The sequence below is a fragment of the Neopsephotus bourkii genome, unplaced genomic scaffold, assembly GCF_033783945.1.
Source record: "Neopsephotus bourkii isolate Nb327-2 ecotype Australia unplaced genomic scaffold, CSIRO-AGI_Nbou_v1 NB_196, whole genome shotgun sequence".
NCBI classification, from domain to species: domain Eukaryota; kingdom Metazoa; phylum Chordata; class Aves; order Psittaciformes; family Psittacidae; genus Neopsephotus; species Neopsephotus bourkii.
The window spans coordinates 9,186,451-9,198,814 of NW_026900709.1; the positions used below are offsets into that span (position 1 = coordinate 9,186,451).

Below are 12,364 nucleotides of genomic sequence, written 5' to 3' on the forward strand. Positions count from 1 at the left end.
TAGATGACCCCTACTTTTTCTTAGGGCAGCTAAGCTGTTGTTTGGAAGTGAGTGCTGTGCTCTGTTCATCTACCCTGCCCCACATGGTACGAATGCTGGAGGAGGTGATGTGCTCATGCTGGCTGAAGGCATCTTCCTTCAGCACCTGCTGCCAAGCTTCCAGGAGGATCTCTACTGATTCAGCTGTGTTGGTGTGGGCTGTAGAACCGGGGGGGTCTTACAGTGTTGGGCCCCTGCAGAGACCTTTGCAATGCCCGTGTCTCATTATTGTGCAGTACAGACCTTCATGATCTCTCTGCTTTGTGTTCTGTTTTTCTGATGTTAATGATTTAAAGGAAATTTTGCCATGTTTTAAAATTCCACTTCTTAAGGGGTGAGCTTAAGCAACACTTCTTTTTCATCTGTGCAGACAGTGATGTAACTGATACACTTGAGCCTCGGTGAAAGGTTTGGAAAAATGCACCGGTGGATGTATCTATTTTCCCTGCTTGCGTTAGATCTTCATAACGTACCAAAAGAGATTTAATTGAATGATTTAAGAAGAATGCGCAGAATTATTTTATGTAGCTTGAGTGCTTAATGGCCCCAGTCTGGGTAAATTGCTGTATTCTCTGTTAACCATCTATAAATGGATATGACAGATGAAGTGAGTAAGAGTTTATGCTGTTTGTGCAGCAGGCAGAAGATGTCATGCTAGTGCTGTTTTTTAATTGCCTTTTAATTCCTGTACATGTATGACAGCACATGAGCAAAGGGTAGAAAAAGAGCTGGGGCTGGGCAAGAAATCATAAGATGGAGAACAGGTGTCACAATGATAGCAGTAGAGAGATGCAAGGGAAGGAGGCAGAAAAGAAGTCCTGTCAGCAAGGAGGACAATTCCTAAAATTTCTCTGGGCCAAAGAAATCTGAGTTCTGCAGAATTTCATCTTGCTTCTTGGTGGGCTGTTATGTGCCTTTTGCCACTGGTGACAGTGAGAATCCTTTGCTGCTCTCAGGGTGTTAGAGGTGGGCCCAGCAACACAGTGTAACTTGTTCTTGATTGACTGCATCTCTGTTACAGTGCAACTGACCCTTCTTTTATTGGGCATTTAGAGAGCTATAGCCTCCTGACCTGTTTGATCTAAAATCAACTTAACCTAGTAAGTCTCAAAAAGTCTTATAAACTTGACAGCAGATGGCACATGCTTTTTGTTTAGCCCTGCATATACTGTCTTGGTGGGTGGTAACTGCCTTAGGACAAAATCAGCATCCCACCAGTCACCATCTGGGATGGCAGATGATATGTGGGACTGTCATGAATAAGCATTCTGATGTTTGTAAATGTCCGAAGGAAGACACTGCTTGTTAGCGCGGCAGTTGGTATGCAGTCAACACTGTGAGAAACTCACTTTATGCACTGATCAGCGAAAGCTGAAGCCTTGGGTCCATCGCTGTAATATGGGTGGGTGCAAGGTGATTCCTCCACAGTTTGATGGTGAAATTGAATGGCCCTTATTTTGGCAGACCTTTAATCTTCGTTGATTTTTGGCACAAAAGCACCATTCTTTTGTTTCTTAGGTACTGTGGCAGAGGTAAATTTAGAAGGCTCAGATCATACCTGATGCTGATAATGAGCACAAATTCATGCTATAAAATATGCCCTTGCTTTGACAGTGTAGACTGATTTGACAGGTGAAGGGAGATTACATTCCAGATGCAAGAGTGGAAATGCACATGTTCTGGCCCACCTTTACACCCATTTTACCTTCTTCCAGGTGGGGGATACACAGAGAGAAGTGTGAACTGTGAGAATACCCACAGGCCAATTCCTTCAACCTCTCTGTCCCTGGCTTAATGCACTAAGCCTGTCTTCCAGACAAATGCTTTGAGAAATACTATTTAGACCAGTTTTGTTTGGAGGGGTCACTTGTCATTGTTATAGAGGTATGATATACAAATAGTATACTGATTTTATACGAATGAAAGGGAAGAAAACCAAATGTTACCCCACACAAATTCTTAAGTACTGCCTTTCAGCTTACTCTTAAAATGTAAAGGTTAGAGTTATGTCCAAAAGTTCATCAAACCCAAGTCGGATTAATGCAATAGTATGGTTGCGCTGGCTGGAATGAAATGAGGAGCATTTGTCTGTCAACTTCTATAACCAAATGCACTCATTCTAGCAGGCTTATAATTCAGGGAAGAGCAGTGTGGGTTATCTTCAGCATGGAAGCACATGCGTGTGCTATTTCTGGATCAGCGTGTGAAATAACAGCAAACGACTGCCTCATTTTTTATGAATGGAATTGTGTAATTTAATGTGGAACATAGGTATTCAGATTTTGAAGGCAGCAGTTGCTTAAAGCCTGAGGTGACTGGCAACCCAAGTTTAGGAGAGGTCTGTGCAAGCTTGGTGTATGGGCAGGAGGAATTAGGGAGTGGTAGTATCTTCTGCTCTGCCAGAGGCCTCTCCAAGTTCAGTGTCAGCACAAAATATGCTTAGCCATGGTTACCTTTAACAAGGCAAATGATAAGTGAAGGATTATGTTCAAGGCAATGCTAAGTTTAACCTGGTCTTTTTCTGCAGGCAGCTTCAAACTAGGTGATCCATTTGCCTGTTCTCATGGTCTGTCATTGCAAGCTGGATAATTATCTTGTAACACGATCATAAGTCTTAAGCAGTTAATAATACAAAACATGTGCTATGTCTCCTTAACTTTGTACTATAAGGGACTCTTTGTTTTCAGTATTTTTCAGATCCAAAAGGGAATCAATTGTTTACATGGACACTGACAGTCTCTTATGGATGGCTGATCTGGGACCATCTTTTTAGGAGCACCGCTAGGATTAGGATTTAGGATTAATGTTCACTGCTGCTGATCATGCTTGCAGTTTTGAGCAGGATTTTCTTTTTGTTGTATTCTTAGTGCTATAAAGCAAGCTGATGCCTCTCAGTCTTGCACTGTTTCTGAATATAGCTTGTTCTTTGTTCATGCCCAGCTCTTATTCGCACAGTCCTCAAAGTTCTTGCTCTTGTGTCCGAGAGCTCTTTTGCAGCATTACCAGGCTTTATCCTGAATTAATGATTTCCAGCATATCTTATATTCAGCTGCTAACATTGTCAGACTTAGGCTATATGAACAAGATAGCTGTTTAATATGCCTTTCTGTTGTGTCTTCCTCTTATGCTCAGGTGAGCTCCCTATTTTGAAGAAAGGTAGAAAATGCTTTTTGCTTCCTGAGATCAAAGCTTTATTTACCCCTCAAATGTGATTATGCTCGAGCAAGATAAAGCAGCAGCCAGGTACAAATACCCTGTGGGAATCTCCCATTATGTCAGTGGGTTTTGATCTTCATTCATGCAAATTCATGCCTAAAACTTTTTTTTTATAGTTAAAACAGATGATTCACTAGAAATACCTTACATCCTGTATCAGTTCTCTAACCAGTTAAAACCTGTTTGCTTTGCACTGGGTATTGCTAGCTTATGTTTTAAAAGATGATTCTAAAACGTATAGAAATATTTTCTTCTTTAAAAAAGCTGATATTTCTTTTTTTGGCCGTCCTTTTATTGTTGAAGGCAGGTTTAAACTATATCCTCTACATCATTTTCCTTTTATAAGTTTGTTAGCTCTTCCAACTTGTAAAATCTGGCTGAGATGCATCTAATTCATGTTTTGTTTTATTCAATGTACCTCTTCTTTTTCTTTTTTTTTTTTATGTGGAGGGATACAAGAGAGGTCCTTTGATGTAAAAGGGCACTTGGATGCAGTATTTGCAAGTAAAAGACCTGATCTAACAACTTTGCAGAAGTGTGGAGATTTAGGAAATAGCCTTAGAAAATTATCTTAGAGACAATATAATTCAATTTATTTATTAATTTAGTAATTGATAAGACAGTTCCCTAGTCTCGGGAAGCAGTTTGTCAAAATGGGCAAAATTTGGAATACACTTAAGAAAACTTGCTTTGTTCATCACTACTTGTAATAATAAAGCTTTATTAATTAATTAATTCAATTTGGTACCTAATTGAATAAAACTTTTGAAAATTTTGGTCTAATTTGTTAGGGGTTGCTATTAAAATGACTCGTGCTTTTCATATGTTCAACCTTTTAAAAGCATCCCACCTATTTTTTTTTTTATTACTGGTTGTTTTTGCTGACTGCTTGTCATTTTGACACGACATGTTTTAGTCCTGGCTTTGTCCAGCAAAGAGCTCACTTAAGCCTGTCTATATTTTTTGGGAGTTTTCTTCCTTCCTAGATGTCGCTTTAGAAATACAGAATACCTGATGTTTAGGTCTTTCAAGAAAGCTAGAGTTCCTGGGTGAAATAAGATGTGAATATAACCCAATACTGACAATCAGTGATGTCTGGGATGTTATGGGCCCTTTTTTGTTTGACGACACTAAACCACAGAGACTGGACTGTGTGGTACCTAATTAAATAAAGCATCAGTGTGGTTATTGGACATGTTGTATGGATTTAATCAACAGACTTGGAGAAAGCTAAGGGAGCCGAGTATCAATTTTCCTCCTAGATCTGTTTTCTCTGATAGATTTAGGCATATGGTAGGAGAGGACAAAAGCCTAAGATGACATATAGAGCCATATGATGGACACTTTGGATATCTAGATCCTATTCTACAATGAGGTAAGAGTACTTAGAGTGTAGATTAACTGAAGTTAAGTAAGGGCTTCAGGACAGGTTCCCAGATAGAAGGCCCCAACTTGTTAAAATAATGTTGGAAAACTATCTATTCTTCTCGAAGCATCCAAAGTAGCTCTCTGGTCTCCAAACTTGATTAATGTTCTTGGCAGGAGTCAGATATGTTCTGCCAGGTGAGGTTATATCTCTTTGGCAAATAAATGGATGTGTAAATCTATTCTTGTTAATGTTAAAAATGTCAGAAGTCTGTAAGTATGGGGGCTAAAGAGGAAAGGATCAACTTTATAATTAGAGCTAGCTACAGACAGAGGCATATGCAACTGCAGTCTGTGATAATCTAAATTGAGAGTGATATTATTTACTGCAGTTTAACTGAGCTCACAAAATAGTACAGTAGGCCTAATTTTAGGTTTCCTTAGCATGGACATTTTCAAGGCTGGTAGAACAAAGCAAAACACTAGCTACTTGAATGTTTTGAGTTTTCTGAATTACCTTGTACTGAACAGCTAATGTTTGCGGTGTGAAACAGCCATCTGTTTTTGTAGTTTAAAGGGAATCTCGTTCAAATGTTAAATACTCTAAAATGTGTTAGTGAAGAGGCTGTCATACTACACCATTCAAAACTTCTCAAGCAAACTGACTTCCTCTTCTTTGCATTGATAAACTGGTATCAAAATACAGGCAAAAAATTACTTAACCCAGTTTGGTCAGTGTGCCATGATTATTCTTTATCTGTCACAAGGAATAAAAATGTATTTATTTTTCAGAACCATCCAGTTTTTACTGTAACTTTTAATTAAAACATTCTATGTGTTTTGTGAGCAGAGATGAAAGAAATAACAAGGAGTTGATCAGATGTGTATGGATAGGTAATAAAAAGTTTGACAAGTGGAAATATTGCAGGATATGATGTCTTCTTGAGGAATTTCAGAATAAGGTGAGGATGAAACATGGCAGTTCTCTGTTTTGATTTGTACTGAAAGAAGGAGGAACACATCTTCTGAAAGAAAACTGGTCCCTTAAGCGTATGGGGGATTTTTCAAGGTTGGCTTCAAAATAGTCTCTAGTGCTTTTTTAACACTGTAGGATACTGTGCACAAGGCACTATGCATATGCTGTTCACCACAGTATCCCAATAGTACTTGTTGCCCAGATGGTGCAAACCATATGCCTCTTGGTAGTTTATCTATGTTTAGAAAATACTATTTAAAAATATAAGGAAGGTCATAAGACTTCTCAAAAGCAGCTCTGGTGAGTTTCTTTTAAATGATGCTCCAGACATATTCAAGATAGTTTTCTCCACCCCCCCGCCCCCCCTTTCCTTTTCCTTCTTCTTTCTTTTTGTGTGTGAATGTTTTATGGCAGAGATGTGGAACTATGGAATCGTACTTGCCGCAGTGCAAGACCACAGCTCTGAATGTGTGCATGCAGACTTCACTGGTCCATCTGCATAGATAGTTTATCTCCATAGGAGGTCCTTAAGAAGTATACAGCACAAGGCTGAGTCTTTGGTCTGTCTTTCTCTTCTCCCTCCTACCCCCTCCCCACCCCTGTCTGAATGAACCTTTTTGGAAATCTGACTATATAGAAAGCCAGTTAAAAATTATATTTGTTCCTATGTCTTCCATAATTCATTTGACAATTTCCAAAGGCTAAATAACGGAGAACAATTTCTTTGCCCATATGTCAGTTGTTAAAGTACATTTTCTGTTTTGCTTACCTGGCACACATCCACAGAGGGACGGCAGTCTAATTGCATTTCCAGCATAGTGGTTCTTTGAAGTATCAACTAATTAGGAATGGGCATTGCTAAAATTTAGACCAGCACTTAGGAAAAGAATGCTTCATGTAACCATCACTAATTCGTTAGGATAACGAAAGATTATTTCCTTTGAGTAAAGATTTGCACATTCTCACCCAGAGCAGTGTAATATATAATACTTCTTTGTAGCTCCTCTCAAAGCACAACTCTCTTTAAACGTAAATTAGCTAAACTGAAAGGCTAATTGCCTTGAGCTTTAAGTACAAAGGATGTCCATGCTTAGATTTCTTTTTTACCAGCTGCAAGAGGCTGAGAAGATGTGGTTTCAGAAATGCTAAGAGGGTATCTCATGACACCTAAGGATTTTAATGTTGTGTCATAAATCAACTAATTTATTCTCGCTCTAGTATTGCTTGCAGAATCTGTGCAGATAGATCAGTTCTGTATACTTGGGAGGAAATGTGATGGGGGGACAATTTGTTTAGTCAGGTAACGGCCTGTGTCAAATACCTGAAAATACCTGTTATACTTGCATTGATTCCTCTCTTTTATCAAAGTAAAGATGAGTGTATCTGGTTTGAATCAGAACTTCCTTTTGCAAGAGAAAGCAGCAGACTTTGAAGTACTTGTGCAAGATGAATATGGCTTACGGTCCCCTTACAGACTTAGATTTTTGTCTGGATCCTTCAGCTGGATGTTTTCTAACATACTCAGATGCTTCTCTTTGTTTCCCATTTTTTTGTCTCGTTTTCATGTTCTCACCTTTCAGTTTTTAATTGGTTCTAGTCCTCTAAGTCATTGAGTGAATACAACTACAGTGATATAGCAGTACCTTTGTAACGTGTGTGTCACTCCAGTGTGATTCACAGAATCATGTTCTTTTTGTATGGGACGTTTTAATTAGTGGATATTGTTACATATCAGTTGCTGCTGAGATTCTGCTTATACTGTTCTGTATCCAGGTTACACAAACGTGGGAGCTCACAGGATTGATCCACTGTATTTTCCCTATGCAATTTCCATCCTTTCTCCCTTTGAAAGAACTCATATTCTTGATTTTATTCTTGTCTACTTCTGAATAGTTCACAGTCCTGTCTACTGGAACTATTACTCTAAATTATTTTTTTGATTATGCAGAATATAATGATCAGGTAACTTCTCTTTATTCTCAGTTCACTGACTGCAGTCTCAAGTAGCTGCTTCTGTTACATGATAATGCTATTGAGCTATGTGTAAACCTGAGGAATGAAATGGCCCCATTTCATATCTGACTCCTGGCGAGTGAGAATAAGTACCATCCAGAACTCTTCAAAATCTGTCTGCAGTGAAAAGCTCTTTTTAAAGGATAAAGAAAGACAGTTGCCAGATCCTTGCTTGCATAAATTTGAGTGACTAGGAAATACATAGAATAGGAAGATTTAAGTTTTTTGGTTAGTGATCTTTCTTGGTTTTGTTTTTGTTTTTTAATTAGCATTTAATGTGTATGTACAGGTGTCTTTCATAAATGTAGAAGCCTTTACAAAGAAAGGTTACCTCTTACAAAATAAATTGCATTCATGTGAGATTCTTAACAATGCCTCAGTGAAGAACTGTACTTGTTCTGTATATCCTAGAGCCAGGACATTTCAGCATAGACTTTAAAAGTGTGTTTTTCCAACCCTAACTTTAAAGAAGACAAGAAGGAGACACAGTTTTAAAGACAAATAGGACCTTTGATGCAATAATCTTTCTATTTTTTTAACAGATACATACACCACATGAACTGATGATAAAAGCTGTATCGCTGTGTGAAGGATGTGCATACTGTAAAATCTCAGTGGGTGTTTGCCACCAACATTTTCTTCTTAAACACTTCAGAAGGGACTGGACAAGACTGTTGGAACAGATGATTTTTCTACACCAAATGTTCAGCTGTGTCAGCTCCTGGGAAGTTGAGGTCTGGGATTTCTGTGTAGGCACAGGCAGACTTCTGAGAGCTAGTGGGGTTTGATCTCTGGCTTCATGTACATGTCCCCTCCAGGTTGGACTGGTTAGAGTATGCTGCTGGAAACCCTCCTAAAGCCAAAGTTTAGTGTGCTCAATGTAGGTATTTTTTCAGACATGCTTTGCATCTGCTGCTCCCATCAGTTGTTGGGAGGTCACTGCTGCTTATAATCAGGTCACCTTTTAATTTAGACGCAGAGCTTTAGGCAACAAGGGTTATTTTGAAATTGCGTCTTGCGTTTTTTTTTTTTGGCTTGTAAATTAGTAGCAAGAGATTGATTTGAAGACTCCTTTGTCATGTGTTATGCAAAGGAAGAAGGTACTTTGTAGTCAGAGTGGGTTTAGAACTATTTTGTTTTTAAAAACAGAAGTGAAACTTGGACAGTGGTTTCTTTTTCTTTGTCTGAAGCTTGTTAAGTCTCTTTCTAGACTGGCAGCTGGGATGCCTTAGGGTGTAGGTGCACAGTTTAAGTCCTTGCTGTGATCGGTTGTTCTTTCCAGGTGTGTCCATGCTGAAAACATTTTTGGCTGTGTCAGGAGTATATTTTTGAAGCAAGTGTTCTGATTTTCCCCACTTAATTCATGTTTCAGCAGTCTCAGACTTTACCACCTGAAAGGTTTTGTTCCCTTGGATGAAAGTAAACCAAAGCATGCAGTCCAGGAGTGTATCCATCTTGTGGTGCAGTGATAATGGGCTAATGCAGTACTAGGCTGGTGGTTTCCAAAACAACCCTCATTTGAAAGGTTCTGGTGCTATTACAGTTACTCAGCAGGAGCTGTTGGCTCCATCAGTATGCCTTCTGGTCCATGTAGCTTTCTAATGCAGCTGTTTGCCATATTTAAATTAACCCAAACCAACTGAGTTTGACTAAGTTCTTGTAGATTATTTAAATAATTACTGAAATATATTTAAAGTATTTGCTTTCTGCAGTCAAATTTATGAGATTTCTGATGAGCCAGGATTTTTAAACTGTTGCCTCTTTTATTATTAAATAAGTATACCATCTAAACTAATGTAATATAAAAATAAATGCTTTGGTTTCAAAACATTTACTTTAGGGAGGAAAAGCTACAACAGTGCTGCTGCAATACAAATACAAAGAAAACAAAGAGGTAGGGGACATTATTTATGGTTTAAAAAATACAGTGAAAAGTAACAAATACTGAAGCTCTAAGCAGATTAAATTTTCAGATGAAAATGTCATCTAAGCTCAGCTGAGTCAAGGATCTTGGTTGCTTGCCTTGAAATATGATACTTAGGCTTAAATGATTTAGTGTGACAGTGTCTAGCCTAGGTTTTCAGGATCCACTAGTATTTTGGTTTTTAAAGCAAATAGGTTCCTGTAGCCTACAATTACTTTTAAGAATGATTTTTTTGTTTTAATATTTCATGTGATGTATATATTAATGAATGTATTGTTTATAGCTTTTAGTTGAGGACAGGACTTTGTTATATGAAGCATATATGAATAAGTCTTTGTACTGTTTATCATACTTGATTGGTGAATCATTCTGGAGGAGGAATCTGTATAAAACTAAGATTTTAAGCATGGGTTAGAGTTAGGAATGTGATGAAATACACCATCTCCTCGTATAAATAACATTCACATACTTGTGCCAAAGAACCAAACAGACATTTTCCTGGTAATATACTTGTCTGAATAGCAAGAGGAGTATTCTAGTATTGCTTGTGATTACTACACAGTTTTGGGAAAGATTGCTACGACTGCTTTAGTGTTTCATTTTCTGTGTGTGTGTAGGTTTGGTGTCTCATTCCTGCTGCTTAACAGGGTGGTAGGTGTGCAGAAAGATCCACGCTGGTCTGGATCCTGGGCTGAAAACAGGACCTTGCGTTTAAGATCTCTTGGCAGGGTCAGCAAACTGACCCAGGCAATTACAGACCAGTCAGTCTCACCTCTGTGCCTGGCAAAATCTTGGAGCAGATTCTCCTGGAAGGCTTGCTAAGGCACATGAAAAACAACAAGGTGCTTGGTGACAGCCAGCATGGCTTCACGAAGGGGAAATCCTGCCTGACCAATTTGGTGGCCTTCTATGATGGGGCTGCAGAACTGATGGACAGGGGTAGAGCAGTTTACTTCATCTACCTGGACTTGTGCAAAGCATTTGACACTGTCCCACACGGCATCCTTGTCTCTAAATTGAAGAGACATCAATTTGGTGGATGGACCACTCGGTGGATAAAGAACTGGCTGGATGGCCGCACACAAAGAGTTGTTGTCAATGGCTCAGTGTTCGGCTGGAGACCAGTAACAAGTGGTGTCCCTCAGGGATTGTTGTTGGGACCGGTCTTCTTCAACATCTTTGTCGGTGACATGGACAGTGGGACTGAGTTTGCCCTCAGCAAGTTTGCTGATGACACCAAGCTGTGTGGTTCAGTTGATACGCTGGAGGGAAGGAATGCCATCCAGAGGGACCTTGACACGCTTGTGAGGTGGGCTGATGCCAACCTCATGAAGTTTAACCATGCCAAGTGCAAGGTCCTACACCTGGGTCGGAGCAATCCCAGGCACAGCTACAGGCTGGGCAGAGAAGAGATTCAGAGCAGCCCTGCGGAGAAGGACTTGGGGGTGCTGGTTGATGAGAAAATGAACGTGAGCCGGCTGCAGTGTGCGCTTGCAGCCCAGGAAGCCAAATGTATCCTGGGCTGCATCAAAAGGAGCGTGACCAGCAGGTCGAAGGAGGTGATCCTGCCGCTTTACTCTGCTGTCATGAGACCCCACTTGGAGTATTGTGTGCAGTTCTGGTGTCCTCAACATAAAAAGGACATGGAACTGTTGGAACAAGTCCAGAGGAGGACCACGAGGATGATTAGGAGATTGAAGCACCTCCCATATGAAGACAGGCTGAGAAAGCTGGGGCTGTTCAGCCTGGAGAAGGGAAGGCTGCGTGGAGACCTCATAGCAGCCTTCCAGTACCTGAAGGGGGCCTATAGGGATGCTGGGGAGGGACTCTTCATTAGGGACTGTAGTGACAGGACAAGGGGTAATGGGTTAAAACTTAAACAGGGGAAGTTTAGATTGGATATAAGGAAGAAGTTTTTTACTCACAGTGGTGAGGCACTGGAGTGGGTTGGCCAAGGAAGCTGTGAATGCTCCATCCCTGGCAGTGTTCAAGGCCATGTTTGACAGAGCCTTGGGTGACATGGTTTAGAACGAGGTGTCCCTGCCCATGACAGGGGAATTGGAACTAGATGATCTTAAGGTCTTCTCCAGCCCTCACTATTCTATGATTCTATGCTTCTAAAAAATGAATATCTATATATATATACTGAATACTGAATATCTATACTGAAAACTGAATATCTATATCTAGATATATGTAGATATAGATATGTAATTTCATATATACCTATAAATATATCTATAGGGGCACTCTTTCCTGGAAAGAGCTGCTCCTCTGCACGGCTCCCTGAGCAGCCCTTTGGTAGTTTGAGTGTTTGGATGGTTGGAGAAAAGAATAAAGCGTAAACAGCAAGTTGTTTAGCCAAGAAATATGAATGTGTATTTCTGTGTGAATTTCCCAAACCTTTCCCGCATTACAAAGAAACCCCTTCCCCCCCCGTTTTCTTCTACTGATTTAGAAGCATACCTTAAATGAAATGCCTGCACACCTCCGCCCGTATATATAGACAGTTCTTTGTGGAGCTTGGTTCATTTATCATGATGAGGTTTTGATTCTCTAGGCACAAATGTGTACTTCAGGCTCTTGGATTGTTTTTCAGGAACTGTCACTTACTGTGATTTGTGTAGCTCCCATAAGACTAACATCTAGCCGGCATTTTCTCTCTATAGTAGTTTAATTGTTAAGGTGTTGACAGATTACAATAGACAATGTCTTAATGCTTGTATGGAGGCTGGAGATTTGGGTTTATGTAAAAGTGGAAAGTATTCACAAGTATCACTTGAACAGTGCAGTCTTCCAGTGTTTCAGTAACATCTTTTGTTGGCATCCTT

At 39.7% G+C, this 12,364-nt stretch overlaps 1 protein-coding gene across 5 annotated transcripts in view; it reads left to right on the top strand.

Moving 5' to 3' along the window:
• ZNF385B (zinc finger protein 385B) overlaps positions 1-12,364 on the top strand; it is a 169,008-nt gene that overhangs the window by 20,311 nt on the left and 136,333 nt on the right. The gene's annotated exons all lie outside the window — the stretch shown is intronic.